The sequence below is a fragment of the Benincasa hispida genome, chromosome 1 (assembly GCF_009727055.1).
Source record: "Benincasa hispida cultivar B227 chromosome 1, ASM972705v1, whole genome shotgun sequence".
In the NCBI taxonomy this organism is placed as follows: Eukaryota; Viridiplantae; Streptophyta; class Magnoliopsida; order Cucurbitales; family Cucurbitaceae; genus Benincasa; species Benincasa hispida.
Window position 1 is genome coordinate 31,955,126 of NC_052349.1, and position 18,788 is coordinate 31,973,913.

An 18,788-nucleotide genomic window follows, 5' to 3' on the forward strand; every position below is an offset into this window, starting at 1 on the left:
TCACTGTTGTCTATGAAATATGGGAAATTTTAATTGCATTTACCACAAACCAATAAACTAAGATCCCTGGTTATTGTTGTGACTTAAGCATGTATGTGGAGACATACAAGTGGATCGTACCTTAAGTGATAACCTAAATGGGGAGGGAAACCTTATCTTGGTGACACTACGGATACAACCCGCCTTGTAGATGTTACAAGTGTCGTAAAGTGCTACAAATGGTTTGATCCTGATCATTCATGTGGAGACATGCGAGCGGGGGTATCCTATACAAAGGAGTTTGTATAAGACCGGACCACAAAATGTTTAGTCTCGTTATATAACTTCGTTCATGACAGAGACTTTCATTTCACTAGGATGACCATAGGTAACATGACCTTAATCCTGAGTGAGTTGGGAACTCCTGCCTATGAGGGTGGTCCTTTGATTTGCATGGGTGCGAGTGGCCAGATTGTCGACTCAAACCTACCACTTTGGAGATTCGTCTGATTGGGAAGTTGGGAACTCAACTACACAAGGTGGAATTCACTCCTTCCCTAAAGTAGGGGTAAGTAGATAGATTGCTCCCTTAAGGGCTGATTCCGGGGCTTGAACAATGTGGCGCCACACACTTTCTCATGGCCCAAGAGGTGTTCACTCATAGTAGGACTATGATGTATTGTTCATTAGAGGAACCAATGGTACTTAAGAAGTTAGATGTAACTACAGGAGCAAAACGGTAAATTGGTCTAACTGTAGTTACAAGTGATTTGTGAAGGGTTACCGTACTGTTGATTGGTTATATCTAATGGATACATAAATATATATGTAGTGAGAAGAGTGTAGCTGTTGGTCTTTAGTGGAGTGCCTGAAAATTAACTGATGGTGGATTTCGTGATTAAAGAGTTTAGTTAGTTATTCAAGTATCGTTGGAGCTTCAAGCTATAGGTCCATAAGGTCCCTTTGGTAGCTCAATGGATTCTAGTTGAAAATTAGTTTTTGGGTTAGTTTGAAGTATTCAAATTAACAAGAGGGAGTTTTATTATATATGATATAATTAAATTGGTTCAATTATATGTGGTATAATTGATATGATGTATAAGATACATTAATTGGAGAAATTTGATATAAATATGATTTATATTAAATAAAGGAGAAAAGAACTATGGTTTAAATATTACATATGATGTGATATAAGAAATATGGTTTAAAGTTTAAATATGATGTGATATTAAAACTATAGGTTATAAATATAATATGATAAGTTGGTTATTATATTTATTTATAATAAAAATAATTATAAGATAATTGTTTAATTGGTTATTTTGTTTCTCCTTTAACGTGCGTGAAGTGAGAGGTTATTTTCAGTTTTAATAATTGAAGAATAAAATGAAAAGAATTTTCATTTTACAAAAGATCGCTTCATTAATTGCTTCACTAATAGTTTGCTCACAAGAGACTACACGATAGCCTTCACGAGAGACTAAACGATCAAGCGAGATTTGCTAGACAATTGGCTCTAAACGATTGAGCAAGAGACTAACCAATCGAGCGAGATTTGCTAGATGATTGACTAGACGATTGCTCAAGAGAGCGAGATATTAACGATTGAGCAAGAGACTAACTGATCGAGCGAGATTTGCTAGATGATTGACTAGACGATTGGCTTGAAGATTCTCACGAGAACAAAAGATTACTAAACGATCAAGTACTCTCAGTCTATGCGATAGAAAAAATCTTTTCCCCACTTACTTGATCGTGTAGTTCGATCGTTTTCTTCCTCCTTCCCTCTACCAAATTCACATAAAGCCCACACCTCCTAGATTCTCACTCCGAGAATACCAAGATTGCCGAGTGGTAGTGTCGAAGGGTTGCTAGTCGAGGATCAGATTGTTCGTGATTGTGACGACAGCGAGAGGTTGGCAAACGTTGCTTACGAAAGTGAGATATTGCCGGACGATTCTCACGAGAGCGAGAGATTTTCAGAAGAATAGTTCTTCAAAGGTATGTCTCTCAATTCCTTTTGTATCTGATTAAGAAAGCATGCTATAATTTTCTTAAGATGCAAAACTGTTCTTGTATATTTGTGAATGCATTTATTCTTTCACAATGGACTTGGAAAGATCTTGCTTCCGCTCACTGGTCCTCTTGAATAAGAGATCCTTCATTATGCACATACACGATTTAATTTAATTATAACATATATCAAATGCATAAATAATGAAACAGACACTGATATGGACCAGTTTTGACATACTAAGCAAGCAAACAAGCTAACTATTACAAGAATAATTGATTATAAGTCTTGAACCGCCTTTAGACCGCTCGAACCAACCCAGACCTGTTCCAAACAGCTCGAACCAGACCTTGAAGTCAAGAAAATAGGTGAATCAATCCAAAGACAGGTTGAACCAGACCTTCACGACTCGAACCGGCCAAACCAGATCCCCCAAACCAGAATCAGCTCGCATGTGTGTCATCTGAGTTGGACGAAGAACAGCGTTGCAACACTGTTCAAGCAGCGTTGCAATGTTGTGAAGGCAGTAGCTTTTTTGCTAGTTTTTTCTGCTGAATTTGCTTCGGTTCTTCTTCGATTACAACCTAATTACAAGTCTATTGACTCTAACAAATTTACGGACACTTAATCACACATTAAGGCCCATAAACAAAGAGCCAATTACAACTTTTGCAACATAATTGAAGAGAAATCTAATGCCAAAATTGAAAAATATCCATATCAGCACCCATTTCATACAACTTATGAAAAATACCGACCAAGCTAAATGTAAATTGAGTGCTTCAATCATGCTTTAATATCAATTGATGGTATTGACATTCAATAGGCAGAAACGATTCAAGATATTAAACACTCTAACTACATTAATTTAAGCTAACAAGCATGCAAGGTTAAAGTAAAATACTAGAGTTTATGAAATTACCTTTGAAGAACTCTTTAAATCAACAAATTTTTTGCTTGAATCTCCTCTCCTTTGGCTTGAAGACCACCACAAGATCTTCTCTACTATCCTCTTGGCCCTTAGATTGGATTGTGGGATCCAAAATGAGATTGTATTTAAAGAATTTTGGAGAGATTTTCAGTTTTCTGTGTTTTGTAGGTGAAGAACTCTTTCTTCATCCCAGTATTCAAATGCATGAACACAATTTCCTCAGAAAATCCATCCTTTTGTTCAACAACAAGATGCAAATGAATTATAAGAGAAAATGACACCAAACACTCTCAAATTGGGTAGAGAATGTGGTGTCTCATGTGGGAAAAGCCCACTAATGTGTTTTTCATTCAATTGAATTTTTAAACAAATTAAATTTTCAATTTGAAAAACTAATTTCAAAATTAAAATGAAAAGTAATTTTATAAAATAATAATTCAATAATTAATATTAAATCAAATTAATTAAATTTAAACAAAATTAATCCTAACAAGTAATTTTAAATAAAATTAATTCTAAATAAACAATTAAACAATTTTAATTAATTAAATTAATTTAATATCAAATAATAAATTTATTAAACACCAATTCTTAACATGAATCTCTATTCATGTTTTTAATATTTAAATCATATTTAAATATTCTCAAACTCTCTAATCTTGTTTAATTCGATAATTAAACATATAATTATATCGCATATAATTAACAATTTTCGTAATTCGAATTTGAATGTTTCAAATTCTCTCATCACACTATTCAAAGATTTAATCCGTTTATGAGCTAGTAGAGAGACCTAATGGACCTACAAATCATGAGCTCCAACCATTCGAGATTAGTTGGCTAAACCCAACTAATTAACCAACATTCGTTAACTATTGGGTCACTCCACTAAATCCCAATATTTGCACTCTCCTCACTGTAGATATATTTCTACCCATCTGATTTAACCATGATCAATAAGTTCATCCTTCACATGTTGTTCGTATTTACAATCGGGTCAAAATTACCATTTTACCCCTGTAATACATCATGTTTCTTAAGTCTCCACTGATCCACTAATGAACAATTGGTTTATGGTCCTGCCAATAAACTGAGTCTCTCTCATTCATAGAGAGGGCAGGGCCCCTTGTTCAAGACTAGGAGTCAGTACTTAAGGGAACAACCTGTCTACTATCCCTAAAGAAGATAGGAGAGACTTCTATTGTGCAGGACTATGTCCCGAGCTAATTACCCGGTCTTACCCCTAAAATGAGAGGCTTATTGAGTGTGATGTTAAGGCACTCTCACCATTCCAGATTAAAGGATAACCTCGAATAAATAAGAGTTCACAGTTAGCTTAAGATTGAGATCAAGTTACCTTAAATCATCGAGTTGAAATAGTCAGTTTTAATAGCAACTGTGTTATAAAGAAAAGTGACTATTTCGTGGTCCAGTCTTATGCATGCAAACATCTTTTACATAGAATGCCCCCACTCACATGTCTCCACATGAATGATTCTGGGATCATATCATTTGTATCAAATACAAAGCGGGCCGCATCCATAATGTCACCAGGATAAGGTATCGTTCCTTATCCTTATACTTATAGACTGTTTTGGCTATATACTCAAACTTGATTCTCTTTTATGTCTCTACATAAAGTTTAAGTATTCGTGCTATAGCCAGAGTTTCATTAGTTTATTATATTTAGGCTTTAAAAGTGTAATTTACATGTTCAATAACAACTTTATTGAATAAACCATAATAACAACTTTATTGCAAATAAAATATGTCTAAAGTTACAAACTCCGAGTTTTAGGACATACAGCCCAACAAATAATTCTACCCATAACAATTGATATAAAAGTTTCAAATTTAATCGAAACATCGAGTGTGTTTGGTTTTACTTATTATTTGTTTGTTTTTTTAAAAAATAATTTTGGAAAAAGTTGGAGGGTTTGACAACCACTCAGAATAACTTTTGGAAAAATGAATTCAGAGATAACTTTGTTTAAGGTTTTATAGATGCTTTCAGAATATAGGATGTTTGGGAATATGATGTCTAGAAATCAAATATAACTGTGTTTGGTTGTGCATAAGAAATTCTCTCAGAATTTTATGAACAAAAATTATTTTTATATTTAATTTATGAAATGAAGCATGACAATCTTATATAATGGTAATGGATCAATTAATTAAACAATAAATATCATCCAATATATTGATAAAAATTAATTAATTAAGAATCAATGATAATTTTTTAATTATAAATATTTGAAAGTTGAGTAATTTATAATTAAAATTAATCAATTAATATATTTAATGGACGTCATATTAATTATAATCTAATACTTAATCACTTTTATAATAATTAAGTTAGTAATTTTAATGTTAATTTTAATTAAATAATATAATAAAATATATTTTTGTAAACAATATATTATATAAAAGTGAAAAAAATGAGATGATTAATAATATGATAGGTTAATAAAGAAAATTAATAAAGAATACTAAAATAATTTTGCACAATAACTCTTGTGTGTTGCATATTATCAGTTTCTGTGTCAGTGTCTCCCAAATGAGCCATAGGGAGGTCTTTATATAGGGAAGAGTCAAACCCTTTTCCTACTCATTTTCCTATTTCTCTTTTCCATAATTAATTAATTTAATAACATTTATTTAATTAATTGACAAAATTAAATAACACATATTTAATTTAATTTGCAAATTAATTAAAGAGAAATTCTTATAAATAGAAAATTCCAAAAAATATTTACACTTTATAGCAAAAAGTTTCAAAAGTGCTTTGTATTTTAAAATTTTTTTGCTATAAAGTGCAAATATTTTTAAATATTTTTTTATATTTAAAAAGGCCCCTTAATTAAATAACTATTAAATCTAATTTAATGTATATATATTTAATTATCATAAATACGATATGTATATGTACAATACCTCTATGTTAATTAATTATCTGTGAATCTAATTCGTGTGAGTTAATTAATTGAATTTTTATTCAAATATTATTTTTCAATTTAATTTGAATTATAGATCATATCCACAATCAATTATATATTAATCACATTAATATATGGTTTACTCAAATTTATTTGAACCATTCAAATCATCCCTCTTAAATATCCTCTAGTGAACTAACAAGGGGACCTTGTGGACCTATCGATCAGAAGCTCTAACGATATGAGATTAATTGGCTAAACTCATTAATCAAGTTAATCAATATTTGTTAACTGCGGAAACACTGCACTAAAGACTCACAATTGCACTATTCTCACTACATATATATTTTTGTGTCCACAGATATAAACCAATAATAGGAAATTAATCCTTCACGAGTGTTCGTAACTTCAACTAGGTCAAATTACTGTTCTACCCTTGGGTTACCTCTAATTCCTTAAGTACTAGTGCTCCTCTAATGAACAACTTGTAGGGATTGAATCTTGCAGCGGAAGCGTTCTTGTGTGAGATCGCCTTGCAGCCCAATATTTGATTTTACAATAAACAAAGTCGTTATACTAAGCTGAATGAATAAACACATAATTAGCATGCTATTGGGGAAAGGGTTAGAACGATTCTTACCTTTGTAGATTCCCCAAGTGCCACGAACAATCCTCTCCAATGTTCCAACGAACGAATCTCCAAACGGTCTTGATCACGAACAATTCCTTGAGCGATCTCGAACACTACCACAAGAGTCACCTCGTTATTCTCTTGGATTCCAATAGAGAGATATGTGGTATCCAACTATTGGGAGAAGGAGAGGAGAAAAGTGTTTTGGAGAGTTGAAAGGATTTATGGCTTAGAAAAAATTCTGCACAATAACAATAAGGAGTTGTGTATTGTCAGAGTTTTTCTGCAATCAAAGTGTGTGTTGCTAAAGGGCCATGAGAATGTCTTTATACAGAGAAAAGCCAAAAATCTTTCCCAATATATTTTTCTTTTTCATAATTAATTAAATAATATTGATTTAATTAAGTAGCCCATTTAATTAAATAACACTTATTTAATCAATTAACTAAATTAAATAAAACTTATTTAATTTGCACAATTAAATAACATTTATTTAATTTTTTATTTGCACAATAGTTAAATAACTACTTGTACATTAAACCCAAGTTAATGTATACATTTAATTATCATATACATCCCATGTATTTGTGCAAGATCTCTCTATAAATTCACTTAAATTAATTTTAATCTTATTCAAATATTGCTTTCCAATTTAATTTTAGATCATATCCATAATTAATTATATATTAATCTCACAAATATATAGTTTCCTCAAATTAATTTAAAGAATTTAAATTATTCCTCTTAAGTATCCTCTAGTAAGCTAACGAGGTAGACCTGTAAATCAGAAGCTCCAATAATATGATATTAATTGGTTAAACTCATTAACTAAGTTAATCAATATTTATTAACTTTGGGTACACTCCACTAAACACCCACAATTGTACTCTTCTCACCAAATATATTTTTGTGTCCATGGATGTAAACCAATACCAACAAGTTAGTTCTTCACGATTGTTTGTAACTTCAACTAGGTCAAATTACTGTTTTACCCTTGGGTTACCTCTGAATCCTTAAGTACCAATCCTCTAATGAACAACCTGTTCATGGTCTAACCAATAAACAGAAACTCCTCTCGGGCTAATGAGAGGGTAGGGTCTTTTGTTCAAGTCCTAGAGACATCAATTAAGGGAACACTCATCTACTTACCGTCAAGGAGGAAATGAGTGAATTCCATCTTGTATTATTAAGTTCCCAACTCCCATTTGATCTTGTCCCCAAAATGGTAGGCATATTGGGTTGGCGAACTAGCCACCCTCACCCATGCAAATCAAAGGATAATTCCTCGTGAACAGAAGTTCATAATATACTCAGGCTTAAGACTAAGTTGCCTAGGTCATCCTATTGAAATAGAAACTTAACTAGTCAATGGTGTTACATCTAGTGGTTACTATTTTGTGGTCCAGTATTATGCAAACTCATTGTATAGAATACCTCCACTCGCGTGTCACCTACACAAATGCGTTAAATCATTATGTTTGTATCAATACAAAGTGGGTCGTCCATAATGTTACCAGGAGAAGGTACCCAGCCTTATCCCTGTACTAAAGACCCTAGGCTGTATCTGGAACATTGATCCTTGTATGTCTCCGCATACAGTTCAAGACTCATAAGACAACCTTGGATATTAGTTTATTGGATTTAGGGTTATTTAGACAAAAAAGAAAACAATACAAACAATAACATTTATTGGTTTAACATCTATAACTCTTTATTGGTGACGGCCAATTAATAACATTTACTATCTACGAGTTTTAGGGCATAAAACCCAACAAACTCCCACTTGAACTAAAACTCTAGTTAGTGGATTGTACACAATTCAAAAGGCAGGATAATGTTAAATACAATAAACTAGAACATCCATGTACCTATTACACATCTCCCACTTGCTCTAGATTATACAATATACATGTCTCATAGACCTAGATTCTCTAGATGACCTTAAAAAACTTTAGCCGAGAGAACTTTCATAAATGAATCAACAATGTTGTGCTTTGAGGCAATCTTTGTGACGATTACATCTCCCCTTTGCACAATCTTCCGTATCATGTGATACTTCCTCTCAATATGCTTTCCTCGTTTATGACTGCATGGTTCGTTAGAGTTTGCTGCTACCCCACTGTTGTCACATTATAAGGTGATGGACAAGTTCATATTTGGAACCACTTCCAAATCACTTAGGAACTTCCTTAGCCAAATTGTTTCCTTTGCTGCTTCACAAGCAGCTACATACTCAACTTCGATAGTAGAATTTACAATGCATCATTGCTTGATACTACACCATACTACACCTCCCCATTTAGGGTAAACACTGACTCTGGCGTGGATTTCCTAGAATCCTTGTCAGTTTGAAAATCAGAGTCGGTGTATCCTGTAAGGATCAATCTTAGCCCCATACACCGGCTTGTAGTCCCTCTTTCTCTTAAGATACTTGAGGATGTTCTTAATCATTGTCTAACCCTAGATTGGATTGGTACCTATTGAAAATTCGTACAATATAACAAATATCTGGCCTAGTGCAGAGCATAACATACATTAAGCTGCCCATAGCTGAAGCATAGAGAATACGTCTCATATCCTTAACTTCTTGAGATGTCTTAGGACACTATTCCTTAGACAAGTGAACCCAATGCAAGAAAGGTAACAAATCCTTCTTAAAGTTTTACATTGAATATCGAGTCAACATTTTTCAATATAAGTTGTTTGAGACAGAGCTAGCATTCTGTTCTTGTGATCTCTGATGAATTGAATCCCAAGTACATACTGCACCTCTCCCAAATCTTTCATTTAGAATTAGGCTGCCAGCCATTCCTTAATGTGAATAAGGTACCCTACGTCATTCCCAATGAGTAAGATATCGTCTATATAAATTATTAGAAAAGTTACTTTATCGTTGAAGATTTTCTCGTAGATACAGGGTTCATCAACGTTTTGATCAAAACCAAAAGATTTGATCGCTGTATCAAATTTAATGTTCCAAGATTTGGATGTCTATTTCAACCCATAAATGGATCGATTCAGCTCGCAAGCTTTTTGCTCTTGACCTTGGGCTATGAACCCCTCGGGTTGAGATATAAAGATATTCTCCTAAAAAAATCCATTTAGAAAAACAGTCTTGACATCCATTTGCTATATCTTATAGTCATAATATGTGGCTATAGATAAGAGAATTCTTATAGATTTAAGCATAACAATAGGGAAAAAAGTTTCCTTATAGTCAACTTCTTCTTTTTGGGTATAACCCTTTGCTACAAGTCTAGCTTTTAAGGTTTGTATATTTCCAGTTACATCTCTCTTTCTTTTGTAGATCCATTTACACCTTATGGGTTTGACCCCTTCAGGTAAATCTACAAGCTCCCATACTGAATTGGAGTACATAGAATCTATTTTAAGGTCCATGGCTTTGACCCATTTGTCCTTGTCTACGTCATTCATTGCATATTTATGGGACAATGAATCCACAACACCATCATCTGGTATGATAACCTGAGTTTCTGTTAAACCCAAGTAGCGATCGGGTTGTATCACAACCTTCCCACTGCGTCGAGACTCTCTCAATGATTGAGAAGGACGAGACTGACCTGAAGTGCTAGCTTCTTTATTAGCTTTTAAAGAAGGTGAAGGAACCCGGTTTCCTTGAGCGAAAGCAGATTATCCCAATTTCTAAAATTTACAGAATTTAGATTTTACAGAGAAGAATAAAAATTATGCATTAAAAAAAAAAGAATTTACAACATGTAAAAATAAAAAATACAGAATAAAATTGGGTTAAAGAATCCTTACCTTTGAAGATTGTTCTTCAATGGATTCCCTCGAACAATACAAACACCACCATGATGGCTACCTTGGTTTTCTCTGGGATGAGAACTCAGGAGTTTGTGGGCTTTGGCTATTTTGGTAAAGAGGAAAAATTAATAGAGAAGAATGAAGGAGAGGAAGGGATCTTACCGAACTTTTCTGTATTTCTCTTTACTGTATTTTCTGTGCCTTCATACCATAGGAAGAAGAAGAAAAACTAACCACTCGTTATCACGTAATGGAGAGAAAGAGGGGAAGAGAGTTACAACTCCCTCCCAAAATTGGTTTTAAAAAATAAATTAAATAAATCATTTAATATATAAAATATATGATAACTAATTTATCATATAATATATATTAAACTATATGTTATACCAAATATAATATATATTCTATAGTTTCTATATTGTATCAAATACAATATAACTTATAGTTTCAATTCTCTCTCACCAATGAATTTAATTTACATCCTATTTATATTAAATTTAATATGAATCAAATTCCTATAACTAATATTTGAATCACATGTATATAATTAATTCCCTCAATTAATTTGAACAATTCAAATTAATCCAAAAACTGATTTTCATTAATTTCCGTTGAGCTACCGAAGGGACCTTATGGACTTGTAGCTTGAAGCTCAAACGGTACGTGAATAATTAATTAAACTCCTTTAATTAAGTTATTCACCATATGTTAATTGTCGGACACTCCATTAAAGACCAACAGCTACACTCTTCACACTACAGATATATTTATGTGTCCATTGGATATAACCAATCAACAGTACGATGACCCTTCACAAATTACTTGTGAGTATAGTTGAGCCAAAATTATCGTTTTGCCCCTATAGTTACATTTAACTCCTTAAGTACCACCGATCCCTCTAATGAAAAATAAATCATAGTACAACTATGATCAAACCCCTCTCGGGCTAGGTGAAGATGTGGCGCCACATTGTTCAAGCCCCAAAATCAAACCTTAAGGGGGCAATTTATCTACTTACCCCGACATTAGGAAATGAGTGAATTCCTTCTTGTGTAGCTGTGTTCCCGGCTCCCCAATCAGACGAATCCCCAAAATGGTAGGCTAATTGAGTCAACAATCTGGCCACTCTCACCTGTATAAATCAAATGACCGCCTTCATAGGCAGGAGTTCATAACTCACTCAGGATTCAGGTCATGTTACCTATGGTCATCCTGGTAAAATGTAAGTCTTATATAATGAGACTAGATATTTCGTGGTCCGGTCTTATACAAACTCCTTTGTATATAATACCCCTGTTCACATGTCTCCACATGAATAATCAGGATTATTGGGAATGTCCTAAATTCGCAGTTTGTAAATATTGTTAATATATTCTATTTATCAATAAAAGTATTATTGAGTATTTTTCAATAAATTATTATTGATATTGCATTATGTTATAAAAATTCAATAGGCGAATCTATGGCTATAATATGAATACTTTAACTTTATGCGGCGACATAAAAGAGGATCAAGTTTTAGTATATAGTCAAAATGGTCTATAAGTATATGGATGATGGGTACCTCATCCTGGTGACACTATTTGATGTGGCTCATTTTGTATACTGATACAAATGATGTGATCCCAAAATCATTCATATGGAGACATGTGAATTGGGGCATTCTATGCAATAAGTTTGCATAAGATCGAACCTCGAAATAGTCATTTTTCTTTATAATGATCGTTTATTGTTAAAATTAACTATTTCAAATTCAATGACCTAGGGTAACTTGATCTTAATCCTAAGCTAACTATGAACTCCTGTTTATTTGAGATTATCCTTTGATCTGCATAGGTGAGAGTAGTTCAACAACACTGCTCAATCTCCCACTTTGAGGTTAAGACTGGATAGATAGCTGGGGACATAGTTCTGGAAGATGGAATTCACTCATACCCTACTTAGGGTTAGCAAATAGATTGTTCTCTTAAGCATTGATTCCTGGTCTCGAACTATGGGGCCCTGCCTTCTCATGATTGAGAGGGTTATGGTTTACAAGTTGGACTATAAACCAATTGTTCAAATGGAGGATCAATGGGAGCTTAAGGAACAAGATGTGTTTACAGGAGTAAAACGGTTTCTTTGACATAGCTGTAAATACGAACAACATGTGAAGGATGGACTTACTAATTATGGTTAAAATGGACTGAAATATATTTATAGTGAGAGACGTGTCTGGGCTTTAGTGGAAGGAGCTAGTAGTTAACGAATGTTGGTTAATTGAGTTCAAAAGTTTAGCTGGTTAATCTCAGATCGTTGAAGCCCATGATGTGTAGGTCAATGAGGTCCCCTTGCTAGCTCATATCGGACTAAACCTTAGAACAGTTTGATGAATGAATTGAAGTGTTCAAATTCAGTTTTTGGAGTAAAGCGTTAAATATATTCGATATATTTTAACCTAATGTTTAATTGTGAATTAAATATAAAAAGAGAGAGAATATGAGTTTCTAAATAAGATTTAAATATCATTCATATTGAATGAGATTAGTGTTGGATTTAATATTAAATTAAATTAATTAAATTGTTTAATTAATTATTTAATATTAATTTATTTTTAAAATTAATTATTATAATTAATTTTTAAATTAAAAAAATGGTCAAAATTATATCTAAAGTCAAAATTGTTAACTAAGTCAAATATACAATATGAAATCAAAATGTTGATTTTAGACCTTGAGAGTCAACAAGTCAAATTGTTGACTTTGAACTTTTTAAGTCAAAATTTTGACCTTTGACCAAGTGAGTGGGAAGTTTCAACAATTTTGAGTTGATATTCCAACTATTATATTAAATGTTATCTTCAATTTGAAGACACTTGCCCCACTTAATCCCACTTTGAATTAGTGGTTTATTGAGGGTCAAATTCTCATCAAACTCAAAATTGCATGTCATGCATGAAGGCCTATAAATAGAAGAGTTATATATTTTTCTTCTTGGCAAAGTGGACATTTATGAGATTTTTGGTGAAAAAATCTTGAGCCTAATTATCTCTCAAACCTTAACTTATTCCTCTCCAAATTAGTCACTCACTAGATCCCACCATCCTATTCTATGATCGGAGTATAGTCGGGAAGGCTCTTGTGGTGGTCTACGAACCGTTTGTGAAGAGGTTGGAGTGGATTTAGAGAAACTTAAAGCTACAAAGGTTGTATTTCTTCTATCTTTTTGCTCTATTTTCTATTGCATGCTTATTCTTTACAAATTAACTTAATTAGAGTACTTTAGATCCTTTATTACTTTCGCTGCACATGTGTTCATTCCATCAAGGGTCAGATCATTTGTAGCACTTTACAACAATTGTAACATCTACAAAGCGGGGTATACTCGTAGTATCACCAGGATAAGGTATCCAACCTTATTTTTCTACTATAGACCATTTAAATTATCGCTTAAACATGATCCACTTGTATGTCTCTACATACATGTTTAAGCTACAAGATAACCTTGGATATTAGTTTATTGGTTTGTAGTTAATGCAACTAAAAATTGAAATAAAACATCACATATTTTATTAAATAAATAAGATGCTTGTACATTATAAATACAAACTATAGAACCCTACGAGATTTAGGGCATCAACCCCAACAGATGGACCAACTTCATCAACAAACATTGTTGATTCTTTAGTAGCTTCATTTAATACTACTTTACTACGTGGTTTATGATCTCTCATGTGGTCTTCCTCTAAAAATGTAGTGTTCGTCGATACAAATACTTTATTTTCTTGAGGGTTATGAAACAAACCACCTCTCGTTTCCTTAGGGTAACAAAAAAATTGGCACAATCTTAAACGGGGTTCCAACTTCTTAGGATTTGTCATTAACACATGTGCAGGACAACCCTATATTCTAAAGTAACGTAAACTCGGTTTACGCCCCCTCCATAACTCGAAAAGTGTTTCAGAAACACTTTTCGAGAGAACATTGTTTAAGATGTGAATTGCAGTCTCTACTGCATGCCCCCAAAACAAGTAAGGTAATTGAGCATAACTCATCATAGAACGAACCATATTTAATAAGGTTCAATTTCTCCTTTCTGATACACCGTTTTGTTGAGGTATACCAGATGTTGAGAGTTGAGATTGAATCCATGTTCTATCAAATAGTCATGGAATTCTAAATCCATGTACTCTTCACCCCGATCAGATCTAGGTGTTTTAATTGCTTTACCTAATAGGTTTTCAACTTCAACCTTATACTCTTTGAACTTTTCAAAAGCTTCAGACTTATGTAACTTCACATGAAGTAACTTGAATTCTACGCTCAAACTTTTTAACTTTCACATTCATTCACTTTAATTTAAGTATCGAAATGCATGTGGTAAGAATCTACAAGTATGTAGATTTTCTCTTTGCAGACCATATTCTTTTCCCTTTCAAACAAATTTGTGATCAGTGTCATGTGAAGATCAAGTGCTATTTCACTATTTGGATTTTGGCATCAACAAAATCTGTCACAATAAACATATAAGTTTTTTTTTTTATCATGTTGAATTGAAAATTCAGATAAATGTTAGATTTAATACTCTCTCTATATATTAGTTTACTCTATTATGGTTCAAAGTTTAGTTTAATTTACTAAATTACCAACTACCAAAATAATAATAAAAAAAAGGATAAAGATTGTTTGATAATGATTTCTTATTTTTAGTAAGCTAAAAAAAACACCCTAATTCATGCAAATGATTTATTTGGTAAATAATATTTATAGCATCTAATCAAATTTGAAAATTAATTAACATAATAGTTTAAAAAGTGATGATGCCCTGTCTGTCAAGGGCAACTTGTATTGTATAATCATAAAGTTGTATTTGAGTAGATGTAGACACAACAAAACAGCTGGTCTAGGGCATAAATAATTATTGTGTTGATTTGCTTTGAAATCATCATTCATCAATTGTGCCAATATAAAGTAATAGAAATTTATAAGTGATTATAATAATTATTCAATAATTATTATAATTATTACTAGAAAAGGAAAAAAAAGGTTAAATACGCCAAAAATTCATCAATGTTTTCAAATAAAGGAAAAAAAGTCCACTTATTTATAGATATAGTAAAAAATCGCTATCTAACGACGATAGACTAAAGGTTAAATACACCAAATCATAGAAGTCTATCACAGTCTATTGCTCAGTGCTAGAAGTCTATTGCGGTCTATCGTGGTCTATTACTGATAGATAGTGATATTTTACTATACTTAAAAATATTTTTAACAGTTTTATCATTTAAAACAATTACCTAAAAATTTATCTCTTCATGAATGTAATCTTGATGACTTTACTTAGAACACTGTTTTTTAAAAAAAGAAAAAAGAAAAAAAATATAAGTGTGATCATTTCACTTTAATTTATAAAATTAAGAATTTTCAGAAGAAATTATGTTTTGTGTATCATGCTTTTTTTTTTAAAGTGTTATTAATAATATCACTAATAATATGCTGACGTGTATAAGTTGTTTTTAACCATTTAAGTTGAGTTGATGTAATGTGACAAATGTCAATATTTATATAGTTCAGATGATTAAAACAACATACCATCAATTAAAATATTAGACTTCATTTGGTAATCATTTTATTTTTTATTTTTGTTTTTGAAAATTAAACATATGGTTGCTATTTTCACTTCCAAATTCTCCCTTTGTTAGTTACTTTTCACCAATGATTTAAAAAACTAAGCCAAAATTTGAGAATTAAAAAAAGTAGCTAAATTTTTTTTTTGTTTTTTGGAATTTGGCTAAGAATTCAACTATTGTATTTAAGAAATATGCAAATCATGGTAAGAAAATGTGGATGATATAAGTTTAATTTTAAAAAATAAAATGATTATCAAACGAGCTCTTAGAAATTTAAACTTCTACTCTCACAAGTTGATTTTTTTTCAAACAATTTGACTAACAAGCACGTCATATCAAGAAAGTTTTGTTGACTTGAGTGTTAGCTATATCATGATTAAAATAAAAGCTCATGAACGCTGAGTTAAATTTTTTTGAACTAATTCTATCCAACCCTATACTATTAATATTCCTAACTGAGTAGAGATAAGATGCGTAATCTACAAAGTATACTAGTTGATTTGATAAGACATATCACTTATAGATATAGATATGATTGGATAAAGTAAATAAAAGCATAAGTGTTTTAAATTTATTTTTATAAAATAAATTAAAATGAAGTTAAAAGTAAGCTTAATTCAATTGGAGTAATCTCTATCTCTCTATCATTGCATAAAAAAAAATAAAAATAAAGGATAAAACCATTTTTTTTTTTTTATGAAATTTAAAGTTGTCATATTTTCATTTGGGATGTCTTATGAAAAAAACAAGAAAGAGAAAAATGGAGAGAAAATAATGAAAGTGGCATTTCACCATAATTCTTGATGAGCTTGGATTGGGATCATCTATATGTCTTATTCTTCTCCTTCTTTTAGTTTTCTTATGCATATATGGTATTTATTATTATATTAAATTATATGTTTTATATTAGCTAAAATGAATATAAGTCGATTGATATTAAGTAGGTAAGATAACTTCGAAGTTAAAGTTTCGATCCTCCATCTTATATATTATAATATATAAAAATGTTAGAGTACAAAAATAGTTTATAATAAAAGGCGAGAGCTTAAAATCATATGAAAAAAAAAGTCTTAAAATATAGAAATTAAAAATATATCACTTGTAGAATGTTTGTGAATTATGGACCATCTTGAAGCATTCTACAACACTAGAATGTTTCAAAATAAATACCTTTTCATTATAACTAACATTTTAGTTAAAATTGTATTTATTTATTTATTTTTAGACAAACAGGGCATCCACCCCAATTACAACGCTAACTCTTCGTTAATGATGGAGATGATACAATAAAAAAAATGATCCTTACACATAAAAGAGTCCCTAATGGATTGTTTGGTTTAACGTCTTATAGATGTCTGAGAATAAATGATACCCGAGGATAAGATGTCTAAGAATCAAAGATGGTTGCGTTTGGATGTGCATGGGAAATATTATTAGTATTTTATGGACAAAAATTATGTTTGTATTTAATTTATGAAATTAAGCATGACTTATGATAGATTAATTAATTAAAAAATAAATATAATTTAATATGTTGATAAAAGTTAGTTAATTAAGAATCAATAATAATTTAAATTATAAATATTTGAAAATAGAGTAATTTATAATTAAAATTAATCAATAAATGAACGTTATATTAATTACAATCTAATTCTTAATCATTTTTATAATTAATTAAGTTCAACATTAGTAATTTTAGTTTTAATTATATAATCTAAGAAAATAGATTTGAATAAATAATATTTATTATATAAAAAGTGAAAATGAGATAAAAATATGACATGTTAATAAAGAATATTAATAAAGAATACTAAAAAAGTTTTATATATTTATAACTAAAGATCAAATGAAAATTAATCTCAATAAATAATTGCTTAATTATAAAAAACATAATAAGTAATCAATTACCTATATGTTGAATGAGATATTTTGGACAAATTATAAATTGCCACGTCATTTACCAAATTAATGACGAAATCACAAGTAATTGAATTTGGGATTAATTAAAAGTTACATGTGTCCCAAGTTAAAATTGAAGTCATAAATTGGTGAATTCTAAAGATGCCATATGTTTTCGTCTTGACCGTTGGATCAAACTAATTATTTTGGTCTAATTAAATATTAAAGTTCGGGCTAAAGTTAAATTGAACAAAAAAAAAAATGCCTAATTTCACCAAAAATGTTAAATGCCAAAATCTAATTAATTGGGGTAGGGCTAGGTCCATGAACCAACCAAGCCCAAGCTCATGAAGCTTACCTAAGAGCTATATAAATAAAGAAGTTCTCTTCGTTTATGAGGGTAAGAAATTTTACACTCTAGAGGGCATAGAGAGACTTCTCCTAACAATCAGAAGTTGACCACACTTAAAACTAAAGTCTTTTGGAGATACAAGCATTCTTCCAAGACTAGAATATCGTGCACTCTGCTTCCTCAAATCAAGCGTATGCATTCAACTGAGAGAGAATCAGAGGATCAGTACTAGAGATTGAACCACATCGATATTAAATCTGCATCAACACAAGTTCAACTCCATGAAATATGTTTATTTGGAAACCTTGCGTGAACAAATTGGCACGCTTAGTGGGACCTCTCTACCTCTCATCTCTCTCATCATCCAAATCAACAAATCGACAAATAACACAAAGAAAGCTGCATCCAAAGTAACTGCTACAAGCGGGTCCTATACAAAACCTGTCACTTGGAGTCACACAAAAGGGATCCTGCATGAGCAAGAACAAGGCTATGTCATCGTAGAGAAAATATGGGAACAACTGATAGAATTTCCTAAAGGTGGGATCATCATCTAAGAAAATCCTTTGTTCGACAACTCTTCTCATGCTTCTAATCGATCAAAGAAAGAATCAAACTTTGATGTAGTGTCTATCATGATGGTTGA